This window comes from Pseudophryne corroboree, chromosome 4, assembly GCF_028390025.1.
Source record: "Pseudophryne corroboree isolate aPseCor3 chromosome 4, aPseCor3.hap2, whole genome shotgun sequence".
NCBI lineage: Eukaryota > Metazoa > Chordata > Amphibia > Anura > Myobatrachidae > Pseudophryne > Pseudophryne corroboree.
Genome location: NC_086447.1, coordinates 717,058,185 through 717,073,470, shown reverse-complemented (window position 1 = coordinate 717,073,470; position 15,286 = coordinate 717,058,185). Strand labels below are relative to the sequence as shown.

Genomic DNA, 15,286 nt, shown 5'->3' with positions numbered 1-15,286 from the left:
TAATTCCCTCTCAGTGTCCCTGCCCGCACCCTCCCCATAATTCCCTCTCAGTGTCCCTACCAGCACCCTAAACATAATTCCCCCTCAGTGTCCCTGCCTGCACACTCCTTGTAATTCCCCCTCAGTGTCCCTGCCTGCACACTCCTCGTAATTCCCCCTCAGTCTCCCTGCCTGCACACTCCTCGTAATTCCCCCTCAGTCTTCCCGCCTGCACCCTCCTCGTAATTCCTCTGCTGTGTTCCTGACCTCAGCCTCCCTGTGACTCCCCCCTCAGTGTCCCTGTCCGTACACTCCTGTAATTCCCTCTTAGTGTCCCTGGCCGCACCCTTCCCATAATTCCCCCTCAGTATCCCTGCCCGCACCCTCCCCGTAATTCCCTCTCAGTGTCCCTACCAGCACCCTAACCGTAATTCCCCCTCAGTGTCCCTACCTGCACACTCCTCGTAATTCCCCCTCAGTCTCCCTGCCTGCACCCTCCCTGGAATTTTCCCTCAGTGTTACTGACCTCAGATTCCCTGTGACTTCCCCTCAGTGTCCCTGCCCGCACACTCCTGTAATTCCCTCTCAGTGTCCCTTTCTGCACCCTCCCTGTAATTGCCCCTCAAGTGTCCCTGACTTCAGCCTCCCTGTAGCCCCTCCCTCTCATTTTTCCTACCCAAACCCTCCCTGTAATTCCCCCTTAGTGTCCCTGACCTCAGCCTATCTGTAATTCCACCTCAGTGTCTCTGCCCATACCCTCCCCGTAATTCCCCCTCAGTGTCCATGCCCACACATTCCTGTAATTCCCCCTCAGTGTCCCTGCCCATACCCTCCCTGTAATTCTCCCTCATTGTCCCTGACCTCAGCCTATCTGTAACTCCCCCCTCTGTGTCCCTGGATGGGGGAGGTGGGGGGCGCCCAATTCCTTACTTTGCCAGGGGCGCTCAGACCCATAGATACACCCCTGGTTGGGACTTTCCTGTGTGCCGAAAGGCGCACGCGCCCGAAAAGGGGATGTAGCTTCAGGAAAGGGGCCTTCATGGGAATGTTTTGATTGCGAGCCACACCCTCATTTCTCATACGTCCTAGAGGATGCTGGGGTCCACTTCAGTACCATGGGGTATAGACGGTTCCGCAGGAGCCATGGGCACTTTAAGACTTTTCAAGGGTGTGAACTGGCTCCTCCCTCTATGCCCCTCCTCCAGACCTCAGTTTTAGAAATGTGCCCAGGCAGACTGGATGCACTCCAGGTGAGCTCTACTGAGTTTCTCTGAAAAGACTTATGTTAGGTATTTTATTTTCAGGGAGAACTGCTGGCAACAGTCTCCCTGCTTCGTGGGACTGAGGGGGCAGAAGTAGGAACCAACTTCCTAAAGAGTTTCATGGCTCTGCTTCTGGCTGACAGGACACCATTAGCTCATAAAGGGAACTGAAAGCTAGCCGTGCCTAGATGCTCACTCCCACAGCACGCCGTCACCCCCCTTGCAGAGCCAGAAGTCAGGAGACAGGTGAGTGTTAGAAGAGAGATCTTCAATCAAGAAAGTGATGGCTAAAGGTACCGCGCGGCTGGCGGGAGCGCAGCGCGCCATATTGCCCACACATACACAGGCACTGCAGGGTGCAGGGCGTGGGGGGGGGCGCCCTAGGCAGCATGAAACCTATTGAAACTGGCATAAATAAGGGGCATAAATTGCTGAGGCACAGTCCTACCCCCGCCAGTATAAAAAATACCTCATAAAAGCTGAGGAGAAACACGCCATTGAAGAGTGGAGCTTCCTCAGTCAGCCAGCACACTGCTCAGTGCCATTTTCTCTCCTTTCAGACTGCAGAGAAGAACGCTGGTCCTCCACTCCTGAACAAGTATCAGGGTGCAAAACAGGGGGGGCCACAGTGAATTTGGTGCTATATAATTGTGTGATTAACATTATAAAAGTGCTGCATGTCAGTGGGCATTTTGTGTTCACAGACATTGTGTTACTGGCGCTGGGTTGTGAACTGGCAAATCCTATCTGTGTCCCTCTGACAGATTTTACTGTGGGTCTGTCCCCTATAAGTCCTGGAGTGTCTGTAGTGTGGTTGGGCACATGTGTGACATGTCTGAGGCAGGGAACTCTTCCTCTGTGGGAAACATGTTAGGGACACAAAGGTGTAATATGACACCAAGAGCCTGACTGGGTGAAAGGTTACATGATAGTGTGAATCATATCAGTAACAGGTTGGACTTAATCTCATGCAGAAAACTGAAAATAATCTGTTGAAGATGTGATTTTTAATAGTTCTGCCTTTCATCCACAGGGACCCCTCTGGGTCACATACAAATTTGCACAAGTAGTACAAACTGATACCGACACGGACTCCGATTCCTATGTCGACACTAGTGATTCCAGAGGAATAGGTCCTAAGTTAGCAAAAAGCATTCAAAACATGTTTTAGCTATAAAGGAGGTGTTAGAAGTTACGAAGCCCCCTCTTTTACCACAAGGAGAGGGTTTACTTTAGTAAAGAAGTAATGTAATTTTCCCTCCACCTCAAGAGTTGAACAGTCTCTTGGAGGGAGTCTGATTTAACCTGAAAAGAAATTTCAGATTCCCAAAAGGAATTCAGGCAGCTTACCTTTTGCCAAAAGGTGGGAGTCACCCCGCATTTTAGACAGGGCCCTGTCATAAAAGAGAAAAGGTGTTTCTCCCTGCGCCTGGAATGGCTTCTCTTAAGGAGCCGACAGACCGCAAGGCCAATGGGACACTACTCAAGCCTACCATTGTTTGTGCGTGGGTGAATAGTGCTATTGAAAAGTGGTCAGAAAACTTGTCATTAGACATTGACACAATAGATGGAGACGAGATACTCCTAACGTTAGGTCATATCAAAGATGCTGCTGCGTACGTACTAGAAACCATGAAATATATTGGTCTCTTGGGATCAAGAACCGCTACCATGGCAGTATCGGCTCGGAGGGCGTTGTGGATTCGCAAGTGGAATGCTGATGCAGATTCCAAAAGAAATATGGAGGCTCTCCCGTATAAAGGTGAGGCCTTGTTTGGTGATGGGCTGGATGCGTTAGTCTCGGCGGCTACCACAGGTAAGTCGACATTCTTGCCTTATGCTCCTACACCGGCGAAAAAGACACATCACTCTCACATGCAGTCCTTTCGGCCCAACAAATACAAAAAGGCCAAAGGTTCCCCCTTTTTTGCAGGTAGGGGAAGGGGAAAAGGAAAGGAATCCGCAGCGTCTCCCGGATCGCAGGAGCAGAAGTCAACCCCTGCTTCTGCCAAATCTGCAGCATGACGCTGGGGCTCCCTTGCGGGAGTCCGCTCCGGTGGGAGCACATCTGAAACTTTTCAGTCAAATCTGGATTCAATCTGGCCTGGACCCATGGGTCTTACAAATAGTGTCCCATGGGTACAAACTAGAGTTTCAAGACGTCCCCTCATACCGATTTTTCAAATCGACCTTGCCAGCTTCTCTTCCAGAAAGAGAGGCAGTAACAACGGCAATTCAAAAATTATGTCAGGATCAAGTCATTGTCATGGTACCCTTGTCACAGCAAGGAGAAGGTTTTTATTCAAGCCTCTTTGTAGTTCCGAAGCTGGACGGCTCGGTCAGACCGATTTTAAACCTGAAAAATCTGAATCTCTACCTGAAAAGGTTCAAGTTCAAGATGGAATCCCTGGGGGTAGTGATTTCCAGTCTGGAGGAGGGGGACTTCATGGTGTCAGTAGACATAAAGGATGCTTACTTGCATGTTCCCATTTATCCTCCTCACCAAGCTTATCTGAGATTCGCAGTACAGGATTGCCATTACCAGTTCCAGATGTTGCAGTTCGGACTCACCACGGCACCGAGGGTATTCACCAAGGTGATGGCGGAGATGATGGTCATCCTTCGTCAAAAAAGGAGTCAATATAATTCCTTATCTGGACGATCTCCTGATAAAAGCGAGATCCAGGGAACAGTTGGTGCAGAACATCGCGTTCTCCCGTCAATACTCCAACAACACGGTTGGATCATGAATTTTCCAAAGTCGCAGTTGGAACCGACGACAAGATTGTCCTTTTTAGGGATGATTCTGGACACAGAAGTACGGAGAGTATTTCTTCCAGTGGAAAAGGCTCTGGAAATCCAGAAAATGGTCAAACAAATATTGAAACCAACAAGCGTGTTGATCCATCAATGCATTCGGTTGTTGGGGAAAATGGTAGCGGCCTACGAGGCCATACAGTTTGGCCGATTTCATGCCAGAGTATTCCAGTGGGACCTGTTGGACAAGTGGTCCGGATCCCACCTACACGTGCACCGGAAAACAATCCTGTCCCCCAAAGCCAGGATTTCGCTCCTGTGGTGGCTACACAGTTCTCACCTACTAGAGGGACGCAGGTTTGGGATTCACGACTGGGTCCTAATAACCACAGATGCAAGTCTCGGAGGCTGGGGAACTGACACACAGGGGGAAAGCTTCCAAGGAAAATGGTCAAGTCAGGAAGCCTGCTTTCACATAAACGTTCTGGAATTGAGAGCCATTTACAACGGCCTTCTACAAGCGGTACATCTTCTTCAAGATCATCCCGTGCAGATCCAGTCGAACAATGTAACAGCAGTCGCATACATAAACAGGCAAGGTGGAACGAAAAGCAAAGCGGCAATGGCAGAGGTGACAAGGATTCTCCTCTGGGCAGAAAGACATGTAAGAGCTCTGTCAGCAATTTTCATTCCGGGAGTGGGCAACTGGGAAGCAGACTTCCTCAGCAGACACGATCTCCATCCAGGAGAGTGGGGCCTCCACCAAGAAGTCTTTGCAGAGGTGACAAGTCTTTTGGGGAGTTCAAGTTGACATGATGGCATCTCGTCTACACAAGAAGCTTCAGAGATATTGTTCCAGGGAGAGAGACCCTCAAGCAATAGCAGTGGATGCACTGGTGACCCAGTGGGTGTTTTGGTCGGTATATGTTTTCCCTCCACTTCCACTGATTCCAAAAAAACTCAAAATAATAAGAAGAACAAGAGTTTGAGCAATCTTCATTGCCCCAGACTGGCCAAGGAGGGTTTGGTATCCAGATCTTCAGGAGTTGCTCATAGAAGATCCTCGGCCTCTTCCTCCTCGAGAGGACCTACTACAGCAGGGGCCGTGTGTGTATCAAGACTTACCGCGGCTATGTTTGACGGCATGGCTGTTGAGCGTCGGATCCTAGCCCGAGGAAGTCATCCCCACTCTTATTCAGGCCAGGAAAGTAGTAAAGTCTAAACATTACAACCGTATTTGGAGAAAATATGTGTCTTGGTGTGAATCCAAGAAGGCTCCAACGGAAGAGTTTGAGTTGGGACGTTTTCTCCATTTTCTGCAGGCTGGTGTGGATGCGGGCCTTAGATTGGGGTCAATCAAGGTCCAGATTTCGGCCTTATCAGTTTTCTTTCAAAAACAATTGGCCTCCTTTCCAGAAGTTCAGACGTTCGTGAAAGGGGTTCTGCACATCCAGCCTCCATTTGTGCCTCCAGTGGCACCATGGGACCTTAATGTGGTGTTGCAGATCCTTCAATCAGATGGGTTTGAACCTCTGCAGGAGATAGAATTGAAGTTTCTCACTTGGAAAGTGGTGATGCTTTTGGCCTTGGCATCCGCAAGGGGGCCTTGTCTCACAAGAGCCCTTACCTGATCTTCCATGAAGATAGGGCAGAGTTAAGAACTCGTCAACAATTTCTTCCATAGGTGGTTTCGTCCTTCCACATAAACCAACCTATTGTGGTGCCAGTAGCTACTGACACTTTCACTGAGTCACAGTCTCTCGATGTGGTTAGAGCTTTGAAGATTTATGTCGCAAGAACAGCTCGGTTACGGAAAACAGAGGTTCTGTTTGTACTGTATGCTCCCAGAAAGATTGGGTGTCCTGCTTCTAAGCAGACTATTGCGCCCTGGATCAGAGGGACAATTCAGCACGCTCATTCTACGGCAGGCTTGCCGGTACCGAAGTCGGTGAAGGCCCATTCTACTAGGAAAGTGGGCTCATCCTGGGCGGCTGCCTGGGGCGTCTCGGCTTTACAACTTTGCCGAGCAGCTACTTGGTCAGGGTCAAACACATTTGCTAAGTTTTATAAGTTTGACACTTTGGCCGATGAGGACCTCAAGTTTGGTCAGTCGGTACGCAGGGTCATCCACACTCTCCCGCCCGCACTGGAGCTTTGGTATAACCCCATGGTACTGAAGTGGACCCCAGCATCCTCTAGGACAGGCATTCCCAACCGCGGTCCTCAAGGCACACCAACAGTGCAGGTTTTAGTGATTTCCAGGCTTCAGCACAGATGGTTAAATGAAAATAACTGAGCTACTAATTAAGTCACCTGTGTTCAAGCCTGGATATCACTAAAACCAGGACTGTTAGTGTGCCTTGAGGACCGTGGTTGGGAAACACTGCTCTAGGACGTATGAGAAAATAGGATTTTAATACCTACCGGTAAATCCTTTTCTCCTAGTCCGTAGAGGATGCTGGGCACCAGACCCAGTGTGTACTTTACCTGCAGTTTGTTCTTTATAGTTACACAAGTTGTGTTTCATTTGTTTTCAGCATGTTGCTGTAAATGGTTCATGCCTGTTGGCGTGTGTCATGTTGAATGCCATGTTGTGCGGCATGGTTGAGGTGTGAGCTGGTATGAATCTCACCATTAGTATAAAAGTAAATCCTTTCCTCAAAATGTCTGTCTCCCTGGGCACAGTTCCTATAACTGAGGTCTGGAGGAGGGGCATAGAGGAAGGAGCCAGTTCACACCCTTGAAAAGTCTTAAAGTGCCCATGGCTCCTGCGGAATGGTCTATACCCCATGGTACTGAAGTGGACCCCAGCATCCTCTACGGACTAGGAGAAAAGGATTTACCGATAGGTATTAAAATCCTCTTTTTCATCACTGTGGGGGCAAGCCCAGCACTCTTTGAACTCCTGCCCATGCCTTAAGCCTCGTTTTCCCAGTGAATAGACGCTGTATGCATAGCAGAGCAGCAAGTGATAGAGGGTCTATCATCTGTTCCACCCCACCACCACCGCAGGACACTGTGGCCCAGAAAAACTGGACTGTCCTGCCAAATTGGGACATTTGGGAGGAATGCCTAACCCCAAAACCAACCATAATACCCTATTCCTAATACTCTAACCATAAAGGGCAGGCTGGATGGGCCATTTAGCTCTTATTTGACATCAAATTCTATGTTTTAACAGTACAATATCCAGTAGATTCCTTGTTTAAGTTGTAAAAGAAGATGTGGGATAGATTGTACAGTTTATGCATACTTCTAGGGCAGTGTGTAATGGAGTCTCAATTCACCACGACATGCTGGATGCCAGTCGAACTCGGATGTTTTTTTAAAGGGGCAATCAATTACAAGGCATGGTTATGCCTTGTAAATAACAGCCCCTTTAAAAAAAAGTCAGAGTTCAGCCGGCATCCCGCACATCGGGCGAACTCGGACATCATTACATCCTGGCCCTAGTGTCATGAGTGTCCTGGTTTTTCATTTAAATTGATCACTAGTATCAATTACTGCAGACATTATTCATGGAGGAGAATTGCATTAAAAACGATGGGCATGGGTTGCCTGCATTTGGACCGTTTCCCCGGCATTTTGTGGCCACAAACATTACAGATTTTGCTTTGCAGCCGATAGAAGCACACAGGAAAATTATCTCTATGGCTTTACTGGTCGCAATCTCACAAATCGCAAGGACAGAGCATATTCACATTAGTGGGACACTGACCCATCATTTACAATTCCCCTTGAACTCCGCTGGAGCTCCCTGGCAGTCTTGGACAGTCCTGGACACACGACTTGGTATTTTTTCGACACACTATGTGCATACGATCTTACAATCCATCGTGCGCCCCATACGATAGATCGTCTCACGATCCATCGTATTCCTCAAAAGCATACAATCATCTAACAGATTTGAGCTAAATTTACATAGTGGGCTGGCCTTCACTAGGGGGTATATAAGCAGGCGCCAATTTAGTTCTGTGCACTTCTGTTTTACTGTAACTATTGAGGCTTGGTTTTTTCCCCTGCTGAATGCTCCACATTGCTAGCTACTGTGCATTGCTTTATTCTGCCTGGCATTACAAAGTGCTTATCCTGCTGTATTCCCCGTGCTCTATCCTGCATTCTATGGTGATGGATTCCTGTCGCTATAGAGTTCTTCTGTCCTATGCTGTCTTCAAGCGTAAGGAGAGGGAGGGGGCCCAGCATAGAAGGATGAGGTCCTGCTGGACCAAAGATTGGCTGCTGGAGAGGAAGAGTCGATCCTGCTGATGGAGATTAGGGAGAATAATCCAGAAGATTATCACAAATTTCCTTCTAATGGACGATGAGACCTACCAGGAGTTGCTGCTTCTGGTGACCCTCATATCCGGAGGTCATACACCAAGTTCCAGACGGTCATTCCGGCCAGGGAAACGCTCTTGGCTACACTGAGGTACCTGGCTATGAGACGGTTGTTTGAAGACCTGAAGTTTGGGATCTTGGCTCAAGCTTTGGGGCGCAATATCCCTGAGACCTGCAAGGCTATCATCAAGGTGCTGCAATTCCGTTATTGTAAGGCAAGAAATAAAACACACACTACACTTTTTTTTTGTTGTGAAATAACAAAAATGTTTTATTAAACCTTTAAAAAAAAATTATGTTTAATATTAACCTCAATTAAAAAAAATAGTTCTTCTTTTCTTTGATGCCAGCACGGCTGCTTAAATACAGAGTTTTATAAAAAATAGAATATATATATATATATATATATGTATATATAATGCACAACATATATAAAATATGTAAAACTTTGCTCACATGACACTTTTTTGGTATGCAAGAAAGTATAGTATGCAAAAATGATGTGAAAGTATCACAATCCCTGATAACTATGTATAAATATGGTGCTGTAAATTGCTTGGTGGTTTTGTCACAGTTTCAGATTGGAGAACAAAACACATGCTGCAAGGGCAAATTCAATGGCCCGGCCATATGTGTTTCATTAATCTGCCTGAATCTGTGCCACAAAAGCACAATGCAGCAGACAGCACGATACTTATCAAGATGTAAGGATACTTGTAGATTACTGGGGGGACACATCACAATGTAAACAAGTCCGAACTGTACTACTGAGCTTCCAGTAAAGCTGAAACTACAGGGTGGTCGAGCAAGTTGGTTGGAGGAGGTGGGTGTTAAGGCAGGTGTTACGGTGGAATGGAGATCTTCCTTTGGGATTCAGAGTTGCTTGCAGGTCTTCAGGCAGTGACCCCTGTTAACCCAAGGTTGAGACTCATAGAACACACACAGCAGGTCTCCTTGCCTATAAAAGCCGCTTTTCCCATAAGACTCTATGCATCTACCGGTACTGGGAAGCCCACCAGGATTTACGCCACTGGCTGTAGTATGAGCTCAACCCCTAGGTGACCTGAATCAAAGCCGGCAACAACTGAACCCTAAGATAACTAAGTGGGCAGCAGGGATGAACGGAGAGAAGGGAAGGCAAACAATGGCAAAGTAACTAGGACTAAAGTACTAAGGGGAAAAGGGACTGCCGGGCCAGGAAGAGGTTAATACTGAGGAGAGTAAACACAAATTATACCCCTAACTGGGGATAACCTCCAGGCTGGGAGGAACAGTACTATAACTAACAGCTAGTACTTCGCTAATACTAAAGAAAAGACTAAGGGTATATAATACAGCAAGGTTATTATATGGAAGGCTGGTACAGAGCTGAGGCATGACACCAGAGCTTACACTGTAGATAAGTGCTGACAGGCAGGTGAGAATTCTGCAGACGGAGACTGGAACACAGAGTAAAATGCTAAAGATTATGTACTGACACTGAGCTGGACACAGGAATACAGAGTTGGATGCTGGTAACTATATAACTGGCACAGAGCTAGACACAGGTATACTGAGTAGGATGCAGATAATTGCATAACTGACACAGAACTGAATACAGGTATACTGCAGGGGACAGAAACAGAAAACCAGAGAAAGATTTCCTCGACTTGAACTGGGACCTAGAGACAAAGGCTACTGCAACAACCAGGATCTATGACCAGCATGGAATGAGGGACAGGAAACACAAAACTCATTATACTGCAGCTGAAGCTGAACACACAGGAACATGCAGGAATATGAAATGAATTGGGAATGCAGGAAAACATGGCAAGCTGACCCAATAAAAACAGATCATAACAGCAGGTTGGTAGGAGGAAGTGTGTGTTTGAGCAGGTTGGTAGGAGGGGTGTGTGGCAGCTGTTTGGTAGGAGGAGGTGAGGGAGCAGGTTAGTAGGAGGGGGGTGTGGGAGCTGGTTGGTAGGCGGTTGGTGGGGGAGTATGTTATCAGGAGGAGGTGGGTTTTGGAGCAGGTTGGTAGGAAGGGGGTGTGGGAACTGGTTGGTAAGAGGTTGGTGAGGGAGCATGTTGGTTGTAGGAGGCTGGTCAGAAGGAGGTGGGTGGGGGAGCTGGTTGGTAGGAGGGGTGTGTGGGAGCTGGTTGGTAGGAGGGGGATCTAGTCGGGCTTTGGTGCAAAGTATGTCTGGGTGGAATAGTAGGTGTTTGGTGGGGAGGAGAGTTGAGCTGGGAGAAGAACAGTGGGCCTGATGTTATGCTTGTCTCAGAGGTCAGGAGACCACTGCATGCTTTGAAGATATGGACGTCAATCCTTCAAATTGCATTTTTTGGTCTGCGTCCAAGCCTCTATGCTCAATTTAGTAGTGGGTTCCTTCTCCTGGGTGCTTTTTTTTGGCCGTTGTTTCTTTCGCAGGGAGTGGGTAGAGTAGGAGATGGACTCAGGTCCGGGGTGCTGGGAATGCCAGGTGTAATTGGTGTCTGTTAAAAGAGAAAAAAAAAACTATTTCATGTGTGTATATATATATATATATATATATATATATATATATATATATATATATATATATATATACATATACAGTCACTGGGGTCCCTTAGAGAGGTGTTAGCGTTGGCCCACTACCAATACTTAAGAACCAGGCGGCACTCTGTGGACTGCTGAAAAAACTAAGTTTTTAGTTAAACATCAAGTGTAAAAAAAGGCATAGCATTGCCAACGTTTCAGCGCCGCGCAGGACGCTTTTCTCAAGGCTGTATGCTGTGGAGAAAAACAAAACCAAAACAGTGCAAAAGATCCTACCTTTATGTGTCTGTAAACCTGTACGACCGCGTCGCAGGGCAGCGGGAGCTGTGGTTAGGCGGGACTTCCAGGAAGTGACATCATCTGGTAACCAAGGCAACCGCAAGCGTCCCGGCCTCCGCTGGCGGAAAGAAGTGAGAAGAGTGTAAAGTGTGATACAAAGTGCAGAAACGCTACTGGCTACAATAGATCAGTAAAGCAGAAAGGCATGGGCAATGTATATGGTGGTACAAATAGTTATATGAGTGGTCCCCCTGTGTGACAGATGCTAGACGACCCATGCATATGGTGATGTGATATTGTCCAGAGCGTGAGTGATAAAAACAATGTGATAAAGAAGCTACAAAAGGTTAAAAACGTGTGCGGTATATGCAAATACAGAACATGTCAGCAAAGCTAATGATGAAATAATTGTGCTCGAAAAAGAATAAACATCAATTACTGTGCTGAAGAGACAGCGTGCTGGCTGATAGTGAAATAACTATCCCATCCCCAACATTATGCTGCCGTATTAGAGTATATGACTACTTAGTCAGAGACGAAACCCAGATCACAGGATAGATAGGGAAAATAATCAATTATGAAAAACAAACAATGCTTTGGTAAAGATGCAAGCGAGAAAGAGCGGTTGCTTGTACTTTATAAGAACACGCTCCAGGCGATATGTTCATTAAGTCCCTCAGGAGCTAGTGCAGATAGACGGTGGATCCATTCAATCTCCCTTTGTGCTAACATCTTGGACCGATCACCTCCTCGGATATGTGGGGGAATGTGATCAACGATCATGTAACGTAATTGCTGTAGTCGGTGCTGTGCATTCTTAAAGTGACGGGCAACTGGCTGATCATTTGGTTTACCCTCCAATGCTGCCTTAATGGCTGATCTGTGGAGAGCCATACTCTCCCTAAAGGTTCGGATGGTTTGTCCCACATATCAGTCCGCACGGGCATGTGATGACGTATATGATGTACTGAGATGTGCATGTGACATAATGTTTGATTTTGAAAATTTGTTTAGTTTAAGGATGAGTAAAGGTTGGGCCCGTGTCCATAAATTTGCATGTCGTGCAAGAAGGGTAGCGCTGGCACCCCTGTTTTTGAATAGGCTTCCTTTTGTGGATGACGGCAGTTTTTACTAGAATGTCACGTAATCTTCGTCCTCTCTTAAAGCAAGGCATGATTGACGTTTGTTTAAAGCAAGGCAATGATGGATCAGTGTTGACTATGGGCCACAGGGCACGTGTGGCCCTGGTTATGACCGAGCTGGCTGTTGTATACTGGGTGATGAGTGGTATCTTCTTGTTGGTATCTCTTTTCAATAATCCAAAGAGTGTATCTCTGGAAATTAGCATGATTTCACATTTTGTGGATTCCAGTTGTCGCATGTCATATCACCTTTGTGTGAATTGTACGATAACATGATTTAATGCTGTCTCCAGTTGGTGGCTGTCGCTCGTGATCCTAGCGACTCCGAGCATTTGGGACCTGGGAAGACCCTTCTTTAATGCGGGGGGATGAAAGCTATTGTTCATCAGCAGGGTGTTGCGGTCCGTAGGTTTGTAGTATAAGGACGTGTGGATGCTGTTGTTAATGATGTCAATTTGTACATCCATGAAATGTACCTATGTCTGACTGGATTTAATACTTAATTTGATAGGAGAATCTCTATTGTTGATGCTTGCGCACATGCTGGCCAATTCAGAAGCCCCACCTGTCCAAAAAAGTAAGAGATCGTCAATATACCGCTTGTACAATAAGATGGAGGGTAAACCAAATGATCAACCAGTTGCCCGTCACTTTAAGAATGCACAGCACCGACTACAGCAATTACGTTACATGATCGTTGATCACATTCCCCCACATATCCCAGGAGGTGATCGGTCCAAGATGTTAGCACAAAGGGAGATTGAATGGATCCACTGTCTATCTGCACTAGCTCCTGAGGGACTTAATGAACATATCGCCTGGAGCGTGTTCTTATAAAGTACAAGCAACCGCTCTTTCTCGCTTGCATCTTTACCAAAGTATTGTTTGTTTTTCATAATTGATTATTATCCTGTGATCTGGGTTTTGTCTCTGACTAAGTAGTCATATACTCTAGTTCGGCAGCATAATGTTGGGGATGGGATAGTTATTTCACTATCAGCCAGCACGCTGTCTCTTCAGCACAGTAATTGATGTTTATTCTTTTTCGAGCACAATTATTTCATCATTAGCTTTGCTGACATGTTCTGTATTTGCATATACCACACACGTTTTTAACCTTTTTAGCTTCTTTATCACATTGTTTTTATCACTCACGCTCTGGCCAATATCACATAGGTCACACCATATGCATGGGTCGTCTAGCATCTGTCACACAGGGGGACCACTCATATCACTATTTGTACCACCATATGCATTGCCCATGCCTTTCTGCTTTAATGATCTATTGTAGCCAGTAGCGTTTCTGCACTTTGTATCACACTTTACACTCTTCTCACTTCTTTCCGCCAGCTCCAGCGGGTTACCAGCGGAGGCCGGGACGCCTGCGGTTGCCTTGGTTACCAGATGATGTCACTTCCTGGTAACCGGACTCAGGAACTCACCGGAAGTCCCGCCTAACGCCAGCTCCCGCTGCCCTGCGACGCAGTCGTACAGGTTTACAGACACATAAAGATAGGATCTTTTGCACTGTTTTGGTTTTGTTTTTCTCCACAGTATACAGCCTTGAGAAAAGCGGACAAAAAAATAAGGTTTGTTGGCGCTGAGCAGGTCTGTGTGGGTTTACACCCTGGAATCAGTAGCCACCTGGTGAGGAGGTAGCCAGCCTCCTCAAACAACGAAAACAAATGCAAACAAACACCAGGCCAGCGCTTAATTCCAATGCCAGGCCAGCGCTTAATTCCAATGATGTTCCCAGAGGTATATAAAAAACACAATTTATTAAACAAGCCTAAAAAAAACCACATATACAATTTAAAAATTAATAGACCAAGGTATATTAACCATATCAAACTGAGGTATATAATACCTCTAATATTGGCATTAATACATATCTGATGTTATAATTTACACTAATTGTGAAAAGATAAAAGGTCGTCGCTGAAACTTATATAGAAGAGACTCTCAATTTTGATTTAATCAGTCTCTCGTGCTTAATTAGCAGCCCACAATTTAAGCAAGAATTAATCCTTCAGCCAGTATGTTTAGCATAAAGAACCATACATAAGTGTGTCCTGAATCAGTATGGATTTTATCACAGCTGGAAAATGTCCATCAACTGAATAGTCCACTGAGTAGATACATAATGCAGAGATGTAAAGCTGTATGGTTACTGCTACTCACTGTATAATCGTGACTGTCCTTACTGCACAACGTTGGTTGTTAAAAGCTGCTCTATATCACCCTGTGCACGGGTGAGACATCCGTCAGCGGCACGATAGAATGGGGAACCGCTCTCCGCCGTGCGGCACAGTATTGATGCACCGAGCCGCCGTGCAACACCCCCGGCACAGTTGAAATAGTGCTCAGCGAGACGGTGTGTAGGGAGTTCCCAGTGCAGCGAAAGGAATGAATGGTGCAGTCTCGTTACAGATGAGCAATTGCCGACAGATGCTGGAGGACAATCAGCTGCTATGAAAGCGGAGTTTTCTTCTTGTGGGCACTGTTAGTCTAAGCGACCCCTTCTCTCTGTACCCTCAACGCGTTTCTCCCCACCCCAGGTGGCTTTTTCAAGAGGCAGAGTGAGAAAAGCGTCCTGCGCGGCGCTGAAACGTTGGCAATGGTATGCCTTTTTTTACACTTGATGTTTAACTAAAAACTTACAGTTTTTTCAGCAGTCCTAGCCTGGTTCTAAAGTATTGGGAGTGGGCAAACGTTAACCCCTCTCTAAGGGACCCCAGTGACTGTGTAACTTTACAAGGAGGGCACCGGGGCAGTCGTTTCATTACTACCAGAGTGCCGACCAATCCAGGTCTCTCTCTCTCTCTATTTTTTATTTATTTCTCTGACGTCCTAGTGGATGCTGGGGACTCCGTCAGGACCATGGGGATATAGCGGCTCCGCAGGAGACAGGGCACAATAATAAAAGCTTTAGGATCAGGTGGTGTGCACTGGCTCCTCCCCCTATGACCCTCCTCCAAGCCTCAGTTAGATTTTTGTGCCCGACGAGA

At 46.7% G+C, this 15,286-nt stretch overlaps 1 long non-coding RNA gene across 1 annotated transcript in view; it reads right to left on the bottom strand.

The window, feature by feature from the left end:
• Positions 1-8,651: 8,651 nt before the first annotated feature.
• The window catches only part of LOC134911713 (uncharacterized), a 30,108-nt gene continuing 23,473 nt past the window's right edge, over positions 8,652-15,286 (bottom strand). Inside the window, exon 3 of the long non-coding RNA XR_010176789.1 lies at positions 8,652-10,811. This is a non-coding gene — a long non-coding RNA (uncharacterized LOC134911713). The remainder of the gene's footprint in view (positions 10,812-15,286) is intronic.